Source organism: Hyla sarda, chromosome 10, assembly GCF_029499605.1.
Source record: "Hyla sarda isolate aHylSar1 chromosome 10, aHylSar1.hap1, whole genome shotgun sequence".
Taxonomy (NCBI): domain Eukaryota; kingdom Metazoa; phylum Chordata; class Amphibia; order Anura; family Hylidae; genus Hyla; species Hyla sarda.
The window spans coordinates 92,462,448-92,487,036 of record NC_079198.1 but is presented as its reverse complement, the minus strand read 5'-3'; the positions used below and the strand labels follow the sequence as shown (position 1 = coordinate 92,487,036).

Sequence of the window (24,589 nt, the reverse complement as noted above, 5' to 3'; positions counted from 1 at the left end):
AATCTTCTCCATTAACTTTAGCTCCGGCCTGACATGAGGCATGGGCGGAGCTTGGTGATGTCACCGCAGCTGTTCTCTAGCAACGGGACGTCTCTAAGCTCCCGTTGCTAGAGAACAGCAGCAGTGACTTCACTAAGGTTGGCCCGTGCCTCAAGCCGGGCCAGAACTGAAGCTAACGGAGGAGATTACTGGAGATCCCCTGCACGGAATGGGACAATGTAAGTACTGTTTTCATCAGTGTCACCTGCAGTATCTGTCAGTACCAACAGATTTCCTTTAAAAGAAGTATAGTAGTCTCATTGTGGAACTACTGATTGCTTGGAAGAGACAATGGGAAAAGAAGAAACAAAAAGACTGTGTCTCTATAAATTTTTTTTTATTGTTTATCAGAAGTAGATCATAAAGACCTCATAAGTAGTGTTGAGCGGCATAGGTCATATTCAAATTTGCGAATATTAGCGAATACATGGACGAATATTCGTCATATATTTGATAAATTCGCATATTCGTAGTATTCTCGTTTTATTTTCGAATATGCGAAAATTTGCGTATGCTAAAATTAACATATACGAAAACTAGCATATACAAAAATTAGCATAAGCGGAAATTTGCATATGCGAAAAGTAGCATATGCAAATTTTTGCATATGCGAAAATTTGCACGCCAGTCTCACACAGTAGTATTAGAGCCTTCTTTACACCACACAAGCTGGAAGCAGAGAGGGATGATCACTGTGATGTGTACTGTGAAAAATTTTTTTTTAATAACGAATATTCGTAATTACGAATATATGGAGCTATATTCGCGAATATTCGCGAGCAACACTACTCATAAGTACAGATACTTCCTGTTGTGTATATAGCTCTTCAATTTAACAAATGCCCACACAAGCTCTTTAACTATCTTGTTGATGGATGTCATGGATGTCATAGAAATAAATAAATATATATATATATATATATATATATATATATATATATACTAGCGGGGTATGGTGCAGGGCAGCAGGGCAGATGTTGTTACCCTAGGGGCAGATGGCATTAACCCCTTGTATTCATGACACCAGGGCGTGATTTAGCCTATAACCACCCAAAGGTATACCACTGGATCCTGGACTAGGCATGGGGGCAATAAAGACTCCGGCGTCAAGTTACGGACAACGGTATCTTTACTGAGGGTAAACAGTTGGTAAAGTCTATACAGTTCAGCCAGGGCCCAAGGAGGTGACCAGTGATACAGAGACCTTAAGGGCTAGCTGGGAGTTGTAGTTGGACTAGACAATTGAATGCAGGACACGCTGACTTCACAGATGACAGGGACTGACTTGACTCTTAAATCAATGACTTTAGCTTACTTGAATTAATGGTGGCTGCAGGACTTGACTTTGAGGTCTCCAACACTCTGGACACACACACACTGGGCGCGACTGCACTGGACCTCAGCAAAGACTTGTAAGGAAAAAGAGAGAGCTAGCTCCACCCAGGGCCTATATGGGGGAGGCTAGCAGGGAGCCCATAGGTCACTCTTGGGATCACCTGATCACTGATACCTCTTGGGTAACAATCACATGACATAACTTTTAAAGATACAACAATTTGTTTTATACAATACACTGCAGAACATATGTACAGGGGGGAAACAGGTGCAAGGGGCCCAGGGGACACTGAATGAGGCTGCCTGACAGGGCAGCAAGGGCACAGGGTAACATCTCTCGTACTGGGCCACCACATATATATGATTCCTGACTAATAGACTTAGGAGCTGTACTTTTAGTGATTTAGTGATCTTCCCTTTCTGGTCTTTAGCCTCTTTGCTTCCGACCACTGGAACCTGTACAAAATGCCTCTCTCTTGCTCCAATCCACTACAAATATGAGGCAAAAATTGGAATTAATTTAGCTTCTTATATATATGAGCATATGAGCTGTAGAATCCGTGTACAGCTGTGCACAAAGGGCATGTCCACCCTTGTGCCTATACAGGGTGAGCCATTTATATGGATACACCTTAATAAAATGGGAATGGTTGGTGATGTTAACTTCCTATTTGTGGCACATTAGTATATGTGAGGGGGGAAACTTTTCAAGATGGGTGGTAACCATGGTGGACATTTTGAAGTTGGCCATTTTGAATACAACTTTTGTTTTTTCAATAGGAAGAGGGTCATGTGACACATCAAACTTATTGGGAATTTCACAAGAAAAACAATGATGTGCTTGGTTTTAACGAAACATTATTCTTTCATGAGTTATTTACAAGTTTCTGACCACTTATAAAATGTGTTCAATGTGCTGCCCATTGAGTTGGATTGTCAGTGCAACCCTCTTCTCCCACTCTTCACACACTGATAGCAACACCGCAGGAGAAATGCTCGCACAGGCTTCCAGTATCTGTAGTTTCAGGTGCTGCACATCTTGTATCTTCACAGCATAGACAATTGCCTTCAGATGACCCCAAAGATAAAAGTCTAAGAAGGTCAGATCGGGAGACCTTGGGGGGCTATTCAACTGGTCCACGATGAACAATCCACAATCCAGGAAACTGTTCATCTAGGAATGCTCGGACCTGACACCCATAATGTGGTGGTGCACCATCTTGCTGGAAAAACTAAGGGAACGTGCCAGGTCCGTGCATTCCTAGATGAACAGTTTCCTGGAAAGTGGATTGGTCGGTGTGGGCCAGTTGTATTGCCCCCAAGGTTTCCTGATGTGACCCCCTTAGAATTTTTTTTTATCTTTGGGGTCATCTGAAGGCAATTGCCTATGCTATGAAGATACGAGATGTGCAACACCTGAAACTACAGATACTGGAAGCCTGTGCAAGCATTTCTCCTGCGGTGATGCTATCAGTGTGTGAAAAGTTGGAGAAGAGGGTTGCATTGACAATCCAACACAATGGGCAGCACATTGAACACATTTTATAAGTGGTCAGAAACTTGTAAATAACTCATGAAAGAATAAAGTTACGTTAAAACAAGCACATCATTGTTTTTCTTGTGAAATTCCCAATAAGTTTGATGTGTCACCTGACCTTCTTCCTATTGAAAAAACAAAAGTTGGATTCAAAATGGCCAACTTCAAAATGTCCACCATGGTCACCACCCATCTTGAAAAGTTTCCCCCCTCACATATACTAATGTGCCACAAACAGGAAGTTAATATCACCAACCATTCACATTTTATTAAGGTGTATCCATATAAATGGCCCACCCTGTAGTATGTTTTTATACACTGGTTTAGTGTTTGTCTCCTGACTTGAGTTGTAATTCAGGTTCTGATCTTGTGGTTTATTTACTACTTTATCTGAGTTTGTAGATACGTAGGGGGAGATTTATCAAATCCTGTCTAGAGGAAAAGTTACTGAGTTACCCATAGCAACCAATCAGATCACTTCTTTAATTTTGAAAAGCCCTCTGAAGTACTGGAACTGAAAGACAATGTGTGACCCTGTAAACATTGGCCAAGCAATGTGTTGTAATGCTGATTAGTGATGTTGCGAACATAAAATTTTCGGTTCGCAAACTGCGAACGCGAACTTCCGCAAAAGTTCGCGAACCGCCATTAACTTCAATGGGCAGGCGAATTTTAAAACCCACAGGGACTCTTTCTGGCCACAATAGTGATTAAAAAGTTTTTTCAAGGGGACTAACACCTGGACTGTGGCGTGCTGGAGTGGGATCCATGGCAAAACTCCCATCGAAAATTACATAGTTGATGCAGAGTCTGGTTTTAATCCATAAAGGGCATAAATTCCTAACATTCCTAAAGGGTTTGGAATCACATGCTTTAGCCCCCTTTAGGCATCACATAGTTAGATCCCCCCATATTAGGCAGCACATAGTTAGAGCCTCCCTTTAGGAAGCACATAGATTCCCCCATGTTAGGCAGCACATAGTGGGATTTGAACCCAAGGCCCTATCGCTGAAAGTCAGCAGTGCTAACCTCTGAGCCACCATGCTACCCTTACCATACGTCTAATATGCATGGTTGCTAAAATGGACAGAGATGTCAGCAGAGAGTACCAGAAAAATTAGACATGTACACATGGCTCAAAAATTTGGTATTGTTGCAGCCACAGCTGTAGCAGCGCCCAGAAAAATTGCGCAGCATAAAAAGTGCAGCACCAGAGGCCAGAAAAATTAGGCATGTACACATGGCTGAAAAATAAGAACAAGTGCATATCCAAGAGTCCAGAAGACTCTATAATGCAGGACGGAGAAACAGACAAAGAAATTATTTTCTAAATAAAATTTTTCATCAAATAAGGAAACATATTTTTTATAATTTAAGTTTAAAAATCACACGCGGGTGCCGGTGATGTGGAGCAAGACGCAGCAGTGGAAGAGAACTTGGCCGAGGAGGTTATGGAAGAGGATGGAGTAGGAGGAGTAGTGGAGGTGGCGGCAGGCCTACATGCAAGTCGTGGCGGTGTCACCAACTCCTCTGCAGAGCCACGCATTCCATGCTTGGCATCCATCACCAGGTTTACCCAATGAGCATTGTAGGTGATATACCTGCCATGACCATGCTTTGCAGACAAAGGTATCAGTGGTCAGATGGACCCTGGCCCCTACACTGTGTGCCAGACATACCATAAATTCCTTTTGCACAATGGAGTAAAGGTTGGGTATTGCCTTTTGTGTAAAAAAAATTTCGTCCGGGTACCTTCCACTGCGGTGTCCCAATGGCTACAAATTTTTTATAAAGTCCTCAGACACCACCAGCTTGTATGGTAAAAGCTGGCGGGCTAGCAGTTCCGACAAGCCAGCTGTCAGACGCCGGGCTAGGGGGTGACTTTAAGACATTGTCTTCTTGCGCTCAAACATCTCCTTGACAGACACCAGACTGTGGGCAGATGAGCAGGAACTGCTCAAGGCGAGAGATGGAGAGGCGGATGGTTGAGAGGGGGCAAGGAGGGCAGCAGTGGTTGACCTGGCTGAAGATGCTGGATCAGGAGGAGGATGGCGGCTTTGACTTTGTGTGCTGCTTGTACTGACGTGTTGATCCCATAGGTGTTTGTGATGTGACATCATGCACCTTTGCAAAGCAGTTGTGCCTAGGTGGGTGTTGGACTTCCCACGACTCAGTTTCTTCTGACACAGGTTGCAAATGGCTTCACTGTTGTCAGAGGCAGACACACAAAAAAAGGCCACACTGCTGAGCTCTGCGATGACGGCATTCTGGTGGTGGCAACAGCATGCGTTGATTGGAGTCCCGTCTGGCTGACCCCGGGTGCCGATGCATGCTGTCTGACTGTGCCACTAGCTCCTTGCGATGACCCCCCCTGCTTCCAACTTGTCTCCTCCTCCTCTCTGTCTCCCCATCTGAACTTTCCCCCTCTTCTTTTCTTCTAGCGGGCACCCACGTGGCATTGACGGACACATCGTCATCATCAACACCTTCACCGCTATCTGACACCTCAAGAAAGGAAGCAGCAGCGGGTACAACATCATCATCACACCGTACGTCCATGTGTGTAATGCTGCCTGACTGAGACATATCCCTGTTAACTACATCCTCTGTCAATAATGGTTGCGCATCACTCATGTCTTCAAACTGATGTGTAAATAACTCCTCTGGCGGATCAAGTAAAGCTGCTGTGGTGCTAGTGTTGGTGGTGGCGGCAGGCGGGCAAGTGGTAGCATGAGAGGTGCCCGAAGCTAAGCTAGAGGAGGAGAAGGATGGTGCGTCAAGGTTCCAAGCGGAAGCTGTAGTAGATTGGGTGTCTTGTGATAGCCAGTCAACTAAGTCCTCAGAACTTTGGGGGTTCAGGTTACGTGGCCTCTGAACACTGTCCATTCTAGGGCCAAATTTGCACAAGTGTCACACCAAATGTGATTTGCACTAGAGTGACACAATTTGCCCTGCAGGCAAAAAAATTGTAACTTTGACATGAACTGACAGTGACGACCGGTTTTATTTAACAGCCAAAAAAAGTATTTTTTTTTAAATTTGCACAACTGTCACACCTAATGTGATTTGCACTAGGGTGACAGAATTTGCCCTGCAGGCAAAAAAACTGGCAACTGTGACGTGCACTGACAGTGACGACTGGTTTTATTTAACAGACAAAAAAGTTTAGTTTTTTTTCATTTGCACAACTGTTAAAGCAAATGTGATTTGCACTAGGGTGACACAATTTGCCCTGAAGGCAAAAAAAACTGGTAACTTTGACGTGAACTGACAGTGATGACTGGTTTTATTTAACAGCCAAAAAAGGTATTTTTTTAAAATTTGCACAACTGTCACACCTAATGTGATTTGCACTAGTGTGACAATGAACAAAAAAGCTTGCCAGCGGAGTTCCCCTTTTAAGCAGTGGTCCCTCACCAGGGTGCCTCCAGCTGTTGCAAAACACACGGACTGATATATTTATGCCCTTTGAATACAGTAGTAGTTAGTTGCTTTAAAGAAAAAAAGCTTGCCAAGGGAGTTCCCCTTTTCTGCAGTGGTCCCCAACCAGGGTGCCTCCAGCTGTTGCAAAACACACGGACTGATATCTTTCAGCCCTTTGAATACTGTAGTAGTTAGTTGCTTGAAGGAACTTAAGTTTTATACTGGAGTACCCCTTTTAACCAGCGGTTCCTTCCCAACCAGGGTGCCTCCAGCTGTTGTAAGACACACGGACTGATATCTTTCAGCCCTTTGAATACTGTGGTAGTTAGTTGCTTGAAGGAACTTAAGTTTGATTTTGGAGTACCCCTTTTAACCAGCGGTTCCCTCCCAACCAGGGTGCCTCCAGCTGTTGCAAGACACACGGACTGATATCTTTCAGCCCTAAAAAGTTTTTTTTGGGTGCTGTCCTTAAAGCAGATGTTACACTAGTGCTTTAGAAGTAAACTGGACCCTGAATACACCACCTAACAGCAACCTAGCTATCGCTTTCCCTATACAGCAGGAGCAGCTTCTCTGACCCTCCACTCCCTAAGCCTGCAGCATGCTGAATGAGGGTAAAATGACATCTGTGCAAGAGGTAGGAGGGTCTGGAAGGGAGGGACTGCTGCTGATTGGCTGTAATTAGAGAATTAGCGAATTTCACATGTTCGCGTTCGCATCGCCGGGCGAACATATGTGAAGTTTGATCCGTCCCCTATAGTTTTTGCAGTAAACTTTGACCCTGTGAGTCAGAGTCAGCAGACACATTACAGCCAATCAGCAGCAGTCCCTCCCTTCCAGACCCTCCTACCTCTTGCACGGATGCCATTTTAGCCTCATTCAGCATGCTGCAGGCTTAGGAAGTGGAGGGTTAGAGAAGCTGCTCCTGCTGTATAGGGAAAGTGATAGCTAGGTTGCTGCTAGGTGGTGTATTCAGGGTCCAGTTTACTCCTAAAGCGCTAGTGTAACATCTGCTTTAACCCCTTAAGGACACATGACGTTCTCATACGTCTCCATTTCCGAGTCCTTAAGGACACATGATGTATGAGAACGTCATGTGTTTTACCGGCCCCCCGCAGCTATCTGGAGCGGAGCCGGTGCCCGAGGCCTGCTGAAATCGTTCAGCAGACATCGGGGCATATCGCCCAGGGGGTCATGATGACCCCCCATGTTGGCGATGGCCGCAGATCGCTGGACAATTCAGTCCAGCGATCTGCGGCAGATTCCGGGTAAAATCGGGTCTCCAGTGACCCGGTGATCCGGAATTATTGGCTGATCAGAGCCGGCCCCGAACAGCCAGAGTCAGCAGGGGTGAGGTGGCACTGGTGCCACCTCACAATCGCCCTGATTCGTCGATCGGTTTCCCGGCCGACCAATCAGGGTGCCTGCTGTGGGTGTCACTCCCGCAACCCGCTCCGCCCCTCTTCCGGAGGATGTGAGCGGGTGCGGGAAGAAGACCCCGGGAGCTGGGGACCCCAATCCCCGGCGTCCCTGTTGGGATCGGGGCCCCAGGAGCGACGGCAGCGGCGAGGGACTGACCTGCGCGGCGTGGAGCAGCAGCAGCAGTAGGAGGTGAGTGACAGCCTCCTGCTGTTGCTTAGCAACAGCTCCCAGCATGCAAAAAGGGCATGCTGGGAGCTGTAGTTATGCAACAGCAGGAGGCAGACCACCACAACTCACAGTATTCCCTTATGGGCATGCTGGGACTTATAGTTTTGCAACAGCTGGAGGCACATTTTTTCTATGGAAAAGTGTACCTTCAGCTGTTGTATAACTACAACTCCCAGCTTGCACAATCAGCTAAAGTGCATTTTGGGAGTTGTAGTGGTGCATCTGCTGGTTGCATAACTACAACTCCCAGCATGCCCGTTGGCTGTCGGTGACTGCTGAGAGTTGTAGTTTTGCAACAGCTGAAGGCACACTGAGTTAAGTAGCAAACCAGTGTGTCTCCAGCTTTTGCATAACTACAAGACCCAGCATGCCCTTCCGCTGTCCGTACATGCTGGGGGTTGTAGCTTTTGCAACAGCTGAAGGCACACTGGTTGCAAAACACTGAGTTTGTTACCAAACTCGGAGTTTCACATCCAGTGTGCCTCCAGCTGTTGCAAAACTACAACTCCCAGCATTCACTGATAGACCGTACATGCTGGGAGTTGTAGTTTTGCAACAGCTGGATGTCCCCCCCCCACCCCAATGTGAATGTACAGGGTACACTCACATGGGCGGAGGATTACAGTAAGTATCCGGCTGCAAGTTTGAGCTGCGGCAAATTTTCTGCCGCAGCTCAAACTGCCAGCGAGAAACTACTGTGAACCCCCACCTGTGTGACTGTACCCTAAAAACACTACACTACACTAACACAAAATAAAATAAAAAGTAAAAAACACTACATATACACATACCCCTACACAGCCCCCCTCCCCAATAAAAATGAAAAAACGTCTGGTACGCCACGGTTTCCAAAACGGAGCCTCCAGCAGTTGCAAAACTACAACTCCCAGCATGCACTGATAGACCGTACATGCTGGAAGTTGTAGTTTTGCAACAGCTGGATGTCCCCCCCCCCCAATGTGAACGTACAGGGTACACTCACATGGGCGGAGGATTACAGTAAATATCCGGCTGCAAGTTTGAGCTGCGGCAAATTTTCTGCCGCAGCTCAAACTGCCAGCGAGAAACTACTGTGAACCCCCACCCGTGTGACTGTACCCTAAAAACACTACACTAACACAAAATAAAATAAAAAGTAAAAAACACTATATATACACATACCCCTATACAGCCCCCCTCCCCTCCCCAATAAAAATGAAAAACGTCTGGTACGCCACTGTTTCCAAAATGGAGCCTCCAGCTGTTGCAAAACAACTACTCCCAGTATTGCCAGATAGCCACTGACTGTCTAGGCATGCTAGGAGTTTTACAACAGCTGGAGGCACCCTGTTTGGGAATCACTGGCGTAGAATACCCCTATGTCCACCTCTAAGCAAGTCCCTAATTTAGGCCTCAAATGCGCATGGCACTCTCACTTTGGAGCCCTGTTGTATTTCAAGGCAACAGTTTAGGGTCACATATGGGGTATCGCCGTACTCGGGAGAAATTGTGTTACAAATTTTGGGGGGTATTTTCTGCTATTACCCTTTTTAAAAATGTAAAATTTTGGGAAACCAAGCATTTTAGGTAAAAAAAAATATATATTTTTTTACATATGCAAAAGTCGTGAAACACCTGTAGGATATTAAGGTTCACATTACCCCTTGTTACGTTCCCCGAGGGGTCTAGTTTCCAAAATGGTATGCCATGTGTTTTTTTTTCTGTCCTGGCACCATAGGTGCTTAATAAAGGTGACATGCCCCCCAAAAACCATTTGTCGCTCCTTCCTTTCTGAGCCCTCTACTGCGCCCGCTGAACAATTAACATAGACATATGAGGTATGTGCTTACTCGAGAGAAATTGGGTTTCAAATACAAGTAAAGATTTTCTCCTTTTTACCCCTTGCAAAAATTCAAAAATTGGGTCTACAAGAACATGCGAGTGTAAAAAATGAAGATTTTGAATTTTCTCCTTCACTCTGCTGCTATTCCTGTGAAACACCTAAAGGGTTAATACACTAACTGAATGTCATTTTGAATACTTTGGGGAGTGTAGTTTTTATATTGGGGTCTTTTATGGGGTATTTCTAATATGAAGACCCTTCATATCCACTTCAAATCTGAACTGGTCCCTGAAAAATAGTGAGTTTGAAAATTTTGTGAAAAATTTCTAAATTGCTGCTAAACTTTGAAGCCCTCTGGTGTCTTCCAAAAGTAAAAACTCATAAATTTTATGATGCAAACATAAAGTAGACATATTGTATATGTGAACCCAAAAAATATATATTTTGAATATCCATTTTCCTTACAAGCAGAGAGCTTCAAAGTTAGAAAAATGCAAAATTTTCATTTTTTTCATCAAATTTGGGGATTTTTCACCAAGAAAGGATGCAAGTTACCATAAAATTAGAATATGTCACGAAAAAACAATCTCGGAATCAGAATGATAACTAAAAGCATTCCAGAGTTATTAATGTTTAAAGTGACAGTGGTCAGATTTGCAAAAAACGCTCTGGTCCTTGTGGTTAAAAGGGGTACTCCAGAATCAAACTTAAGTTCCTTCAAGCAACTATCTACTACAGTATTCAAAGGGCTGAAAGATATCAGTCCGTGAGTCTTGCAACAGCTGGAGGCACCCTGGTTGGGAGGGAACTGCTGGTTAAAAGGGGTAAACTTAAGTTCCTTCAAGCAACTAACTATTACAGTATTCAAAGGGCTGAAAGATATCAGTCCGTGTGTTTTGCAACAGCTGTAGGCACCCTGGTTGGGGACCACTGCTTAAAAGGGGAACTCCGCTGGCAAGCTTTTTTTCTTTAAAGCAACTAACTACTACAGTATTCAAAGGGCTGAAATATATCAGTCTGTGTGTTTCTCAACAGCTGGAGGCACCCTGGTTGGGGACCACTGCATAAAAGGGGAACTCCGCTGGCAAGTTTTTTTGCTCATTGTCACACTAGTGCAAATCACATTAGGTGTGACAGTTGTGCAAATAAAAAAGAAAATACCTTTTTTGGCTGTTAAATAGAATCAGTTGTCACTGTTAGTTCACGTCACAGTTGCCATTTTCCTTGCCTGCAGGGCAAATTGTGTCACCCTAGTGCAAATCACATTAGGTGTGACAGTTGTGCAAATTTAAAAAAAATACCTTTTTGGCTGTTAAATAAAATCAGTCGTCACTGTCAGTTCACGTCACAGTTGCCATTTTTCTTGCCTGCAGGGCAAATTGTGTCACCCTAGTGCAATTCACATTACATGTGACACTTGTGCAAATTTAAAAAAAAATGACAGGCAGAGGAAGGCTACCCCTCATGGGCCGACGTGGTGCTGGGATTCTCTTTGGCCCTAGCATGGCCAGTGTTCAGAGGCCACGTACCCTGAACCCCCAAAGTTCTGAGGACTTAGTTGACTGGCTATCACAAGACATCCAATCTACTACTAAAGCTTCCGCTCGGAACCTTGACGCACCGTCCTTCTCCTCCTCTAGCTTAGCTTCGGGCACCTCTCATGCTACCACTTGCCCGCCTGCCGCCACCACCAACACTAGCACCACAGCAGCTTTACTTGATCTGTCAGAGGAGTTATTTACACATCAGTTTAAGACATGAGTGATGCACAATCATTATTGCCAGAGGATGTAGTTAACAGGGATATGTCTCAGTCAGGCAGCATTACACACATGGACGTACGGTGTGATGATGATGTTGTACCTGCTGCTGCTTCCTTTCTTGAGGTGTCAGATAGCGGTGAAGGTGTTGATGATGACGAAGTGTCCGTGGATGCCACGTGGGTGCCCGCTAGAAGAGAAGAAGAGGGGGAAAGTTCAGATGGGGAGACAGAGAGGTGGAGGAGACGAGTTTGAAGCAGGGGGAGGTCGTCGCAAGGAGCTAGTGGATCAGTCAGACAGCATGCATCGGCACCCGGGGTCAGCCAGACGGGACGCCAATCAACGCATGCTGTTGTCACCACCAGAATGCCGTCATCGCAGAGCACAGCAGTGTGGCATTTTTTTTGTGTGTCTGCCTCTGACAACAGTGAGGCCATTTGCAACCTGTGCCAGAAGAAACTGAGTTGTGGGAAGTCCAACACCCACCTAGGCACAACTGCTTTGCGAAGGCCCATGATGTCACATCACAAACGCCTATGGGATCAACATGTCAGTACAAGCAGCACACAATGTCAAAGATGCCATCCTCCTCCTGGTCCAGCATCTTCAGCCAGGTCAACCACTGCTGCCCTCCCTGCCCCCTCTCAACCATCCGCCTCTCTGTCTCTCGCCTTGAGCAGTTCCTGCTCATCTGCCCACAGTCTGTTGTCTGTCAAGGAGATGTTTGAGCGCAAGAAGAAAATGTCTCAAAGTCACCCACTAGCCCGGCGTCTGACAGCTGGCTTGTCGGAACTGCTACCATACAAGCTGGTGGAGTCTGAGGCCTTTAAAAAAAATTTAGCCATTGGGACACCGCAGTGGAAGGTACCCGGACGAAATTTTTTTGCACAAAAGGCAATCCACAACCTTTACTCCATTGTGCAAAAGGAAATAATGTCATGTCTGGCACACAGTGTAGGGGCAAGGGTCCATCTGACCACTGATACCTGGTCTGCAAAGCATGGTCAGGGCAGGTATATCACCTACAATGTTCATTGGGTAAACCTGGTGACGGCTGCCAAGCATGGAATGCGTGGCTCTGCAGAGGAGTTGGTGACACCGCCACGACTTGCAAGCAGGCCTGCTGCCACCTCCTCTACTCCTCCTGCTCCATCCTCTTCCACTGCTGCGTCTCGTTCCACATCACCGGCACCCCCCCCCCCAGCTCCCCAGGTGCTATTCCACATCCCGGATACGGCAGTGTCACGCCATCTTTGGGTTGACCTGCCTCAAAGCGGAGAGTCACACCGCACCAGCGCTCCTGTCGGCCCTGAACGCACAGGTAGACCAGTGGCTGACTCCGCACCAACTGGTGATCGGCAAGGTGGTTTGTGACAACAGAACAAATTTGTTGGTGGCATTGAGGTTGGGCAAGTTGACACATGTGCCGTGCATGGCACATGTTTGTAATCTGATTGTACAACGCTTTGTGCTCAAGCACCCAGGCTTACAGGATGTCTTGAAGCAGTCCAGGAAGGTGTGTGGCCATTTCAGGCGTTCCTACAGAGCCATGGCGCACTTTTGAAAAAAATTTTTTGGTGTTTTTCCCCTCCAGCATTATAGAGTCTTCTGGACTTTATGAAAATTTAAACTTGAATTTTCCAGAGCACTAACCATTACACAAAGGAACGCTTGTTGCTTGTGATTTTTAAACTTACATTTTCAAAAATAAAATACAGAGAAGGATGAACTCTGTTTCTTTATTTGATGAAAAATGTTATTTAGAAAATAATTTCTTTGTCTGTTTCTCTGTCCTGCATTATAGAGTCTTCTGGACTCTTGGATATGCACTTGTTCTTAATTTTCAGCCATGTGCACATGCCTAATTTTTCTGGCCTCTGGTGCTGCACTTTTTATGCTGCCGCAATTTTTCTGGGCGCTGCTACAGCTGCGGCTGCATTAATACTAAATTTTTGAGCCATGTGTACATGCCTAATTTTTCTGGTACTCTCTGCTGACATCTCTGTCCATTTTACCAACCGTGCATATTAGACGTATGGTAAGGGTAGCATGGTGGCTCAGAGGTTAGCACTGCTGACTTGCAGCGCTGGAGCCTTGGGTTCAAATCCCACTATGTGCTGCCTAAAGGGAGGCTCTAACTATGTGCTGCCTAAAGGGGGCTAAATCACATTATTCCAAACCATTTAGGAATGCTAGGTCATTTATGGATTAAACTAGACTCTGCATCAACTATGTAATTTTCCATGGGAGTTTTGCCATGGATCCCACTCCGGCACGCCACAGTCCAGGTGATATTCACCTTGAAACAACTTTTAAATCACTAATGTGGCCAGAAAGAGTCCCTGTGGGTTTTAAAATTCGCCTGCCCATTTATGTCAATGGCGGTTCGCCCGGTGCGCCGGTTCGCAAACTTACTAGCTATAATATGTCTGCTGACTCTGACTCACAGGGTCAAAGTTTACTGCAATGTTAAAGTATAGGGGGCAGATCGAACTTCACATATGTTCGCCCGGCGATGCGAATGCGAACATGCTAAGTTCGCCGGGAACTGTTCGTGGGCGAACAATTTGCGACATCTCTAATGCTGATTAAATGTGTTCTGTCACTTTTCTGAGAAATATGTCTAAAGTTTTGATCTGTTGAGGTCTAAGTTGTTTAGACCCCCAACAATAGTTACATCACCATCATCATCACATGATCATCTGATCACAATATCGAGCTAAGAAAAGAGAGACTTGTAATATACTTTTCAATTGCTGAATAGAAAGCACCAATTAAATTGTTCCCATGAAGTTCCCATCAAGTTTTCTGAACAAAAATTAGAGAAAAATAAGCTCTACAACAAAAGAGAAAAAAAATGTATATATGACACAGAAACAATTTTATTTAACATGTAATAACGAGTTAAATACAAATATAAAAACATGTAAAAGCACAAATCTCAAAGGAAAAAACTTAACATAACAGGAAAAAAAAACAATGGGATTCCTTTAAATAAGGTAAAAGTAAATGTAAGTGAAGGAAATACCACGTCGATAGAGTATGTTACTACTAATGTTGAGTTCAAATATATACAGATAATGGGTACAATATATATACAGATCTCCCAGCTAACAGAGATATGGGAGGCAGAAAACTCATGAGACGCATATGTCTCAGCTGGATAAATAACTAAACAGATAAACATAATGGCCCTCATTTACTATTGCAAACTCGACATATTTTGTCGGGTTGTGCGCCAGATTCTGTCGCATTGCGCCAGAAATTCTGTCTGCCAGATTTTGCGCCCAAATTTGGGCCAGAATTGAAAAAACCCTGACTAACTCTCCATTTTGGTAAGAAAACCTGAAAAAGGGGCGTGGCTGCCGGAGAAATAGGGCATGGTCTCCGAAAAGGGGCGTGTTCCTGACAGTTTCACCAAAAAACAATATATTTAGTAAGGTTTCCACATAAAATGTGGTGGATTTGAGCTGAGGAAAACCAGACAGATCAGAGCATGTGTAAAAAAAACAAAGTGTAGGGAAAGTGGAAAATGTAGGGAAACCTTAGTAAATACCGTGGAAAATAAATTGTAGAGAATTAAAACTCACAAAGAAACCTACACTCCACTCTTAGTAAATAAGGGCCAATATAGTTCAAATACCAGCTTTAGGGACTAATGCGCTTCACATTGGCCTTTGCCAATTTTAGCATATGTTAATTTTCGCATACGAGAATAAAACGAGAATATTACGAATATGCGAATATTGCGAATTTATGACGAATTTCGTTCCTATATTCGCAAATATTCGCTAATTCGAATATGGCCTATGCCGCTCAACACTATATATCACATAGGAATGCATAGTCTTACATCTTTGATGCTTGTGGCTATATCCAACATTCACTTACAGATTAGAATACGTTAAGGCTTTCTGTAGCATTAGAAAAAAAAATTTAGTTTACACTTGCTCCCCAGCTTACACTTCATTCTACAATAATAAGAACTTTTGATTGAATGAAGAATCTAATTTCATATTAAAGCGCACAAGAAATCTTAAACACAGACGTGCCCTGTTTTTCTGCATTAGAAGTTGTCCTATTATCCCAGCAGGTGGAGTGCTTTCACCTAGGTTGAAAAATGTTAAGACTAGCAATGCCGGAGGGGCTTCGGCTAAAAGATAATTGCAAAAAGTCATAACTTCAATTCCAATGCAGTGAAGGAAATGTATGGATGTTATAGCAGCACGTACCCATGAACATACAGATATCTGTGATTGTACATAATTGGGGACATCTGTGTCTCTAAAAGCAGATTTATATACCGTATGCCTATGTGTAAGAGCATATCTTGTGAATTTGTGACACTTAGATGAACAATCCTTACTGGTGTAAAATGTATGAGCATCTATCAAGACATTGCTTCAAAAACTGTAGTGCACTATAACAATCCATTCAAATGTTAGATTGATATCTCGAGCCATAAAATAACTTCAGAAAGGGGCAGGTCAAGCTCGTATTGCACCCAAAACATGGGTTACAGAATTTGACGTTATGCAATCCTTGGTTACTGAGTTCAGAATAGTAGCATTTAATTACAGTCATTATTTTACTTATACTTTTTATACAGTGCATACATAAATTGTGTGCAGACAATGGTATCCAAGAGGACCCCATACTTTTCTTGCAGCTTCTCCTGTCCCATCTGCAGAAATACAGGGCAAGATATAATGATACAAATACTTAAAGTGTAGTTTTGTTTTAACAGATTAAAAAAAATTGCATGGGTTTGTCAGAGTAACCCTTCAAATTGGTGACTATGTGCTTTTTTCAGGGGGCAGAACCAGACCCGTGCTGTTTGCCAGCATTACTTACACGGGTACTTCCTTACCCTCATTGTCTGGCTAATTATAACGCAGCACCTATTCCTTACTGATATGCCATGACGTGAGTGCTGGTGAATGTGACTGGACTAAACAGACCGAAACTGTGCTGGTGGATAAGTTACAGTATACTACTACAGGTAGCATGTGTCGGGGGAAAGGGTTACTGATGTACTGGCTTTGCAAGATACTATCTGAGCAGAAGTGAAAGAAACTGCAGCAGGATAACAACAAGGAAGGATTTGCACTAAGCACTAAACTACTGCTGATGTTGATGACAACGTAAAGGAAGGGAGAAGAGGGGATGACATTCAGGAAGCAGTACTGTGTACATACAGTAGTAGAAACACAAGGAACAATTGCACAGAACTTTGTTGGTGGTCAGAGATGAGAGAAAATACTTGATTTACCTTTCAGTCAGTGTGCATCTTCTGAAGGAGAAATAAAGGCTCACCACATAGGTCTAGTACTTCCTATGTTCTTTTCTTCTCAGTTACTGGAGATAGACTGAGCCTAACAGCATGCAGTGAATAGCAGATTACATACAAGTGACATGACTAGTGTCAAAAACTTTAGAGGTTTTTTTTTCTGGAAAAAAAAATGTTATGTCTAATAGTACTTCTTTGTGCTCTCTCCTGTTTGATAGGACACCCTCACTTACTGGACTTTGTCCATGCCTGTACTTCTGCTTGGACAAAGCCATGATTTTATAAGCCATCATTTCTATGAAAAGGAAATACAATTTTCTTATTAAGTATATTAAAAAGGTGAATGTTTTGCCAAGATGTACAACATATAAAAATATTTTGAATCTGACAGTGCCCATTTAAGAATTATGGAGACCACTGTGCTCTTGGGAACTTTCAGTGCAGTAAATATGTTTTTATACCCTTCTCTATATCTGTGCCTCCACACAATCCTGTCTCTCAGCTCTACAGGCAGTTCTTTTTTTTTTGCTCTGATATGTATTGTCACCTCTGCGACCTTATACAGACAGGGCTGTATCTTTCCAAATCAAGTCAAATCAACTGAATTTACCATAGGTGACTTTATTTAAAGGGAAGAGCAATTTGAGACCTACAAAGATTATTTAGTGTCATGGCAAAAGGTCTGAACACATGTCCATTTTACATATGAACTTTTACTTTCCCTTTTAATAAATTTTCTAAAATGTCTAACATTTTGTTTTCACTTTGTCATCATAAGGGTATAAAGTGCAGCAAAACTAGGATTTTTTTTATTTAATTTACCGTATATACTCGAGTAAAAGCTGAGTTTTTCAACATGATTTTTCGTGCTGAAAACACCCCCCTCGGCTTATACTCGAGTGAACTCTCCGCCTTCAGTGGTCTTCAACCTGCGGACCTCCAGACGTTGCAAAACTACAACTCTCAGCCATCGGCTGTTTGGGCATGCTGGGAGTTGTAGTTTTGAAACATCTGGAGGTCCGCAGGTTGAAGACCACTGCGGCCTTCGTCATCATCCAGACCCCTTTTGTTTTGTACTCACCTCCCCTCGGCGGGAAGGAAGGGTGAGCTGGTCCGGGCCATTTATACTGCAGGGACCGTCCGGTGGGGAGGGACAGTGTAGATACTATTTTAAGATATTAAAATATTAAATAAGGTTTCATGAAAACATGACTAGATGTCTGAAAATATGACTAAACAACTGGCGAACCACAAGTTAATAATCTGTGCTTCAAAGAGAAGATAGAGAAAAAAAAAACTCTACCTCCAGAAAATGACTATTTAGAAGCTTCTGTGTACAATAGTGCTTAACATTATGTCTGAATGGGGTGATAGCAAAAAGTCAAATTCCGGCAGTTTTGTCAGTGAAACATGTAAGAGAAAAATATCAAATAAACATTACAGCTGTAGAAATATAAGAAAACAGGTCAAGCGAAGCTTGATCGATTAAAAGCTTGTTATTTTATTTCAATCTAAGAGACACAAACACTAGTGGAGACAAAAGAGTGACACGTTTCAGTTGACCATGTCAACCTTAGTCATACTACAAACTCATACAGTAAAGCTATACATAAACATGAATAAAGTTAGATGAAACCGCAAATATTGGTGGCATTGGTAGAACATTGAATAGTTATGGTGGCCTCCTGACTTTCTCTGGGTAACAAATAGAGTGGTATGTGGGAACGTTTTTAATTGGTGAGATGCAGTTTATTTTTTCATTATTATTATTATCATCATCATTTTGGGGTAGATGAGACTTCTTGGTTGCATTTTTATTCCATATTTTCTAAGATGTGATGGGACCAATCAGCGCTGGCAGCATGTTTTATAGAGAGAGCGACATGGGGCCGTCTCGGAGGGCAAAAGGGGCGGGCCTTACTGTGTTTACAGGCAGCCCTGCGTTCTTATTGGCGCTTCTGCTGTCTGTTGATGTACACAGGTATGCACACAGCGTTGTGATACGTACACAGTGCAAGGAGCGCCGTAGTACGGACACAGAGCTGTCACGGAGTGTGAGCGCTATTAGATGGTAGCGCTTGTATTACGAGAGGAGGCGCTGTCACAAGATGTAAGCGCTGTAGGATATTGAGGGGTGCCCAGGGAGAGAGGTGATGCGAGTGTTGTTGCAAGAAAAAAGATGAACTAAATAAGGGAGGATTAAGTGTGGGGATTGACTGAATAGGACATGTTAGATAAAAAGGGAGAAGTTTTTTGATATCAGATGGTAAATAGAAGGAAAATAGAGGTGATAATGCCTGATGAGAATAAAGAGGGGGAAAACATAAATAGTGATATGGATAGAATAATGGATAGGGTGTGAAATGGAAATGCCACAGGGAGTGTTAGGATGTACAGGGGGGAGTATAAAGATATAAGAGGGAAAGGCAGGGTTACACCAAGGAACCCAAGAATTACATATACATACGCATATATACACAAACACATACACATATATATATACACATACATACACACACATATTCATATGAAACTAGGGAAAGCCCAGGGGCAAAAATAGTGTGGATGTTTGCTGGACTATGATGGGCTGAATGAAAGGAAATGGTGTGATAATTGGCTGAATGGGACATGGTAGGTAAAATGAGGGAGGGAAGTTTTATGGTAACACATGATAGATAGAGAAAAAATGGGTGTAATATTACATGATGAGGAAAAAAATAAGATGGTAATATGAATAGATTGATGGTTGTAGTATGAAATAGAGATACCACAGAGTGTATTGGGGTATAGCAGGGGGGGGGGGGAGAAAAGGGACAAGATATAAATGGTTATGTATAAAAATGAACCAATAGTATACAGATAGAGCATATTTAAGGGGGGGGGAGAGAGTTGTAGGAAAGTAACAAGTGGTGTTGCATATAGCATAATAACCTAACATAGCATGATGGGGGAGGAGGTTTATTTAGGAAAAATACATTTTTGTATATGCATGGGACTTGATGAAAGGGAAGGTGGAGGGACGGTAAACAGGGAAAATAATGGCGTTTAGGTAGTGTATTGGTTAACATATTTGAGGTAGGAAGGATGCTTCGATATTGGTATATATTAATATATATAGTATGTATTGATGAAGGTGGAAAAAGTTTTAACTGTTTGACAAATGACAATTTTTGTTTAGCAAATAGGGAGTTTAGACCAAAATGGTCTCAGAAATTTCATTGAGCCCTAGGGGAACTAGAGACTGAATGTTATAGATCCAGAATATTTCCAGACGTTTTAGGGCTTCAAATCTATTGGAGCAATGTGATGACACTGAATCTATTGGTATAATGGAATATGGATTTTTGATATCTCTATGTGCTGTAGCACAGTGTCGAGATAAGCTATGTAACTGAAATTGTATTTTTACATTGTGGGGATGTTTATTCACTCTATTCCTTAGTTTTTGAGTGGTGCGACCCACATACTGAAGATGACAACAACATTCGATAAGATAAATGGCATATTCGGTGTCGTACGTGAGGTGGGATTTAATCTGGAAAGTTTCACCAGTATTGTTGGACTTAAAATGAGTATGATTGTGTTTAATTTCCCTACAGCAGAGACACCTAGTTTTCCCACATCTGAAACTCCCAGGTTTTTTTGGTTCTGTTCTTCCTTTTTTATGTTGTTTCAGTTGACTCGGTGCTAAGATATTTTTTAAAGATGGAGCCCTACGAAAAGTAATCTGTGGGGCTTCGGGGAGCGAATCCTTCAAAAAATTATCCATTTTGAGGACGTGCCAGTGCTTTTTTAAGATGTTTCTTAAATCGGGGGCAGAGGCATTAAAGGTGGTTATGAAATTTAAATCTCTCTTTGACACTTTTTCTTTCTGTGTCTCTTTTGGTTTAAGGCACTGTGCTTGGGTTAGGTGTATGGTTCTATGGTAGGCTTGGGTGATCAAGGTTTTTGGATATTTTTTAGTTTGAAATCGCCTTCCCAAAATTTTGGCCTGGGCTTTAAAGTCGTCATCTCTAGAACATTTTTTTTCTGATTCTTTGATATTGTGAGAAGGGTACATTCTCTAACCACTTCTTGTAATGGCCACTACGGAAATCTATGCAGCTGTTTGTGTCTACACTTTTAAAAAAAAGGTTGACGTGAGAAATTTATTATCATCGTGAGTAATCACGAGATCCAAAAATTTGATGGACTGCTGGCTGGAGTGCATGGTGAACTGAATCCCCCAGCAGTTGTTGTTCAGATGGTCTAATAGAATATGTAACACAGATAGGGAACCTTTCCATACGAATATAAGATCGTCTATATATTTTGACAATAGAAGGCTATGTTTTCCATAAGTGGGGTGTTTTTCCATATATGCTGATCTTCCAAAAAAAATAAATCTTTTTTTATTTTTTATTTACTTGTATCTGTTACCACGGACGACTCCAGGGAGTGTTCGGAAGGATTGTAAGCTGCAGGACCAAAAAGACTCACTCTACATGCGAATCAAGGTGTTGTACTCTTAGCACAACACTATATGGTCAGTGAGATTTAACCTTTCTTCTTAATATACGGTCTAACTGTACTTCACTAGGGGTGCATTCCTCTTTTTTCTTTCCTTTCTTCAATTGCTGAAAGTAGGTATAGAGAGGACTCGACATATGCCCAATGATGCAAAGAGGATAGAGGCCAGAACAATTGCTTTCATCCCAAGTGCACACATACAGATAACACAAGAGGGACTGCTGACTCTATCCTTATATGCTATCAGTTAGCAAAAAGAAGAATGTAAAAGTAACCAAAAGTTCATGCCACCCAGTCTTCCTTAAGAGCCTTCTAAATATTCGAACCAAAATATATGCAATCTGGCTCACAACATACTGCAAATCTAAGTACAGACACAACCTACTGGGCCATGGTCAATGAAGAATTGACTTTTATTGAATTGCTTGTCTTGCAATAATCATATTTTTCCTTTGCCTAAATAAGCAGAACAAGTTAATCGCATTATGTCTGAGAAGCCTTCTCTTGGCTGTAGGCCACCTCCATAGAAGACAAGGATTAAATGCTGAATGTGCAGACAGAAGAAAAAAAAATCACTTTCATACAGGGTACTTTTGTCTAGTTATACTTTGTTATACTTTGATATCTTTCCCTTTGTCTGGCAGAAATGATAGACACAGGAATTTTTCTCTTTTTCAGACATAAAGCTTCACAGAAAATCTGTTTGTTTTCTCCAATTTGTGTAGCTATTGTTTTGCAGGCTGTTTTTATGTATTGGAGCCCCATGCAACCATGTGCCTGTCAAAATTATTAAAGACTAGTGCTGAGTTTTAGTAACTTCTCAACAAATTAACTCTAGATATGTCAATCACAGAAGTATATTTACATACAGTGTGCAAAAAAGACTTGTATTTTCTTTATTTAAGGAAAAATAGCACCCGAGGAAGATGACAATGACTGGTGACATTCCTTGTTACTGCAGGATCTAGTTATGTACTAGAAGAAATACTGGTTTTGTGCAAGAAGCTGAGGTAGTAAATACTGTAGCAGTTCCTTACAATCACATCACAATTTTTCATCTATAATTATGTCCTTTCCCTTTGTCTACTCTGTCAGCTTTATTGATAGATATGCAAAAATTAAATACATTTTTAACTAATGAATGTATATATAGGTAAATAAAGTTATTTTAAAGCCATCTTCATTTTCACACTTCCTGTTTAGTGTACATCATGTAACAGAGTTCCTGTTTCTGCTGGACACATTAGATGGCAATTTAGCCAACTTTCTCACTCCCACTATGTGAGAGGCTTTTGTGAATGTAATAGATTAGAGTCAAGAAGGTGTAGTAGGAGGGCGATAAAGCTTGCTGAATTCCCAGCTAGACTGTACGAGAGGAACAGAAAGTCAGGTACAGGAGGAATAAATTAGACAGGAAGTTGAGCTAATAAAGACAGTAGAGCAAACACTTTGTATCAGAAGCAGAAGGAATGCGTAGAAAAAAATTACAAAAGAGGTAAGTAAAATAATTGTATTTACCTAAATATGTGCTTTTTAACAGCTTTAACATTCTTTTTAACAGCTGAAATGTATACAGCACTTTTGGTGGTATTTACTCAGTAGGCATTGTGTGGCACTACTATTGTGGTACTATATAGTATATTATTTGTACAGCATATAGTGGTGGTGTGTCTCTGTTGTATATGGATACATTCATGCCATGTTGTGCCTCCGGGCCCCGATGTGGTGGAAGAATTTAAAAAGCACCTGCTGCCATGTCCCTGCCAGGCCCATGCTGTACCCAATTTAGTTTAATGGGGTGAATGGAGTCAGCTGGTGACTGGCTTTTGGCAAGACTGAAAAGTATGGTTTTCAGTCTAAGTCTAAAGTTGGCTACAGTTGGAAAATGAAGTCTACCGGAGTATCTAGCTGTCTTAGTTCCGCTCATTGAAATGAATGAGTGTGGCATAGGTCTGGCATAGAAACGGTAGCAGATGGATTTGAAATTCCCCTACCGGATTAAGCTCCCAGAGGCACAAAACCTGGTAACAATACAACATAAAAGCAGGGAGGGGGAAACAACAGGTGAGTGTGTCTCTGTGTTTGTGTATCTGTCTGTGTGTTTGTGCCTCTGTCTGTGTCTCTGTCTGTCTGTGTTGATTATGCTAATGTGGGGAAACTACCAAATGTGGGAAAACTGCTACCTAATGGGAAATTGCCACCTAATGTGGGGAAACTGCCAAATAATGAGGGGAAACTGCTATCTAATTTGGGGAAACTGCCACCTAATGTGGGGAAACTGCCACCTAATGTGGGGAAACTATGCTAATGTGGGGAAACTGTGCATTGTGGGGAAACTGCTACTTAATGTGGGGGAACTGCAGCCTGTATATATAGGAAAACTACAACTATCAGCATGCCCATACTGGGCTTGCTAGGAGTTGCAGCTTTGCGACATCTAGAGGCACCTTGGTTGTAAAAAAAAACACTGCATTGAAAGGCTTCCAAGGCAGTGTTCCACAACCAGAGTGCCTCCAGGTGTTGCAAAACTACAACTCCCAGCATGCCTAGACAGCCAAAGGCTGTTTAAGCATGCTGAGAGTTATAGTTTTGAAACAGCTGAAGGCACCCTGGTTGGCAAACACTCACCTATTGTAATACTGGGCTACCTAACTTATCTACATACATGCCTACCTAACTGCCTAGCTACATACCTGACTACCTACCTACTTAACTTAAAAACTGGTTACCTAACTACCTGGCTAGTTACCTACCTACATACCTAACTACTTGGCTACCTACGTGCCCATTTTTACTGAGTGGGACACAAAGGGGGAATTATATGGAGGCCTATAGATGGGGAGATTGTGTAGAGGAGGGCACTGGAAAAATGCTGAGTCTAACATTTTTGTCCTGCAGATAACCCTCTAGCTCTTCCTCTCCTGTCAGATGACTAGAAAAACCGCCCATTTTGCAAAACCTAAACTGTGTCCCACTGTGTGTCGTTCATCCCGTAATCCTGTCGACTTCTTAATAATGTGGCTTCCTCAAAGGGCCTGAGCAAATGATAGGTGTCACATATAAGCTGCCACTGGTTCACATTGAAGTTACACAGGGGAGTACCCCTATCCGCTTGGATCATCAAGAAATCGGTGATGGCTTTTCTCTGTTTGTAAAGTTGGTCCAGCATATGGAGGGTAGAATTCCAACATGTGGCAACTTCAAAAATCAGATGATGTTGGGGG

The 24,589-nt window shown here is 42.6% G+C and overlaps 1 long non-coding RNA gene across 1 annotated transcript; it reads left to right on the top strand.

Moving 5' to 3' along the window:
• Positions 1–118: 118 nt before the first annotated feature.
• LOC130294650 (uncharacterized) lies at positions 119–21,952 on the top strand. The gene is made up of 3 exons (XR_008848570.1): positions 119–218; positions 21,291–21,381; positions 21,831–21,952. It is a non-coding gene; the product is annotated as an uncharacterized LOC130294650 (long non-coding RNA).
• Positions 21,953–24,589: the final 2,637 nt, after the last annotated feature.